This window comes from Arachis ipaensis, chromosome B07 (genome assembly GCF_000816755.2).
Source record: "Arachis ipaensis cultivar K30076 chromosome B07, Araip1.1, whole genome shotgun sequence".
NCBI classification, from domain to species: Eukaryota; Viridiplantae; Streptophyta; class Magnoliopsida; order Fabales; family Fabaceae; genus Arachis; species Arachis ipaensis.
This window is the reverse complement of record NC_029791.2, coordinates 95,329,988-95,332,150: the sequence shown is the minus strand read 5'-3', so window position 1 is coordinate 95,332,150 and position 2,163 is coordinate 95,329,988.

Here is a 2,163-nt window from a genome sequence, read left to right as displayed (position 1 = left end):
TTAAAGTGAAAAATAATAAATGTCCTATATTTGGAACTTTGATTAGCTAGGCTAGTGAAAGTGTATATCATCTAAGTGTGGGGAAGTTTGGAAACTTTGGTTAAGGTATAAGTGGATTTTTTGTATTTTTGTTGAAAATCTTGGGAATTGGGTACATGCTCATGCATCAAATACTTAAACCATATCCATTGACACTCTTGTATATATGTTAGTTTGAAAAAAAAGGGAGAAGAAAGCAATAAAAAGGGGACAAAATGCCCCAAAGTAAAGTAACAATAACAATGCATATGAGTTGTGATTAAAAAGAAAATGTATGAGTGTGTAAGAAAAGTGAGGAATGGGTAGTTAGGTTTGCTTTAAGTTATATAGGTTGTTATGTAGGTTAAGTGAGAGTTTAAGTTAGTCAAAGATCCAAATTTGAAACTCACTCGACCACATATAACCTTACCTAGACCCTAGCCCCATTACAATCTATGGAAAAGCCCTCATGATATTTGTATGCATACATTGAATAAGTGTTGATTGTTAGACGAAAGACAAATCTTAGAAAGCATGATTAGAAGAGAAATGAGTGAATTGACCCTATACACTTGAGTGATTAGAGAGGATACACATCCGGTGAGGGTTTGATTGCTCAATTACATGTTTTCACCTATACTTAATTCTTATCTTGCAAGTTTATAAATTCTTTTTTAGGACTCAATTCAATTGTGGATTTGACTTGAATTAGATTGCTTTAGCCTTTATGTTCATATATGTATTCTTGGAAATTAATTCATTTTGAGTAAGAAATGCATTCATTAGATAGATTACATGTAGGTAGTTTACTTGCATTGAATAAAAATAATACCCCTTGTTTCTTTCTTGAGTATAGCATGAGGACATGCTATTGTTTAAGTGTGGAGATGTGATGAATCCATATTTTTTATATTTATTTGCTCTATTTGGATAGATTTCATCAATATTTCTTGCACTTATCCATTAAAATAGCACAATTTCAAGATTTCTTCCTAAATTGTGCATGAAAGTGAAAACATGCTCTTTAGGCCTTTTAGTTGCTAAATTTTATTCACTTTAATCCCATTTGATGCCTTGATGTATGTGCTAAGTGATTTCAGGTTTCCAAGACAAGTATGGGTTAAAGAAGTGAGAAAAAAGCATGCAACCATGAAGAAATGGAGTTTGAAAGTTCCAGCATCCGTTCGTGCACTCAAGCGATGCGTGCGCACGCACAAGTGGGAGCTTGGCGATGCGTACGCATGATCCACGCATATACATGAGGATGATTTACGCCAGATGACCACACGTACGCGTGACCCGTGTCACGTGAGCTCATTAATTGCAAATCGCTGGGAGCGAATTTTGGGTCTCCAAAACCCAATCCAACTCATTTCTGAAGCTATTTCAGGTTTAGTTAATTTCTCTTTAATTTCAACTTTTAATTCTTGTTCTAGTGTAGTTTCATTTATGTTTTTATGCTTTATTGTCTTAGTTCTCTTAGTTCTTCTTCTTAATTTCTCATTTTTGTCATTTTTATGTTTATAGATACTCTTGTTAATTTTAATTTTAATTAATGCAAAATTTATGTTTTCATGTTAATTGTTGCTTCCCTTAATTGTTATTATCATTTTCTTGCTTTTGGTAGTTAGATTTTATTTTTAGTGTAATTTAATATTATTTTATTCTCATGCACACCAAGTATTTGATAAAATGCTTGGCTTAGTTTTTACTTAGTTTTTCCTCACTCTTGGATTGGAATTGACGACTTTGGTGCTCCTTGAGTCATTGATGTCCATTCTTGTTTGATACATTAGAGTAGTTAATTGATTTGGTTTTCATTGACTCTAAGTCTTCTATCAATAGAGTTGACTAGGACTTTTGGGTTGAAATCAATTATGCCTATTTGACTTATCCTCGATGTAGTGTTGACTAAGTAGGATTAACTCTTCATAATCATCATGTGTTTGTGGTCAATGGCTATGATAGGTAACCTTAGCTCCCAATCTATGCCAAGAGGTTTCTTGCACTTGAATTTTCCTTTCCTTGCTTTATTTGCCTTTGGTTTTAATTGCTTTCATTAAATTTCATGCATGCTTATTTACTTTATTGCTATTTACATTTCTTGCTTCTCTTGCAACCAAACCCCCCCCCCCCAAAATTTCT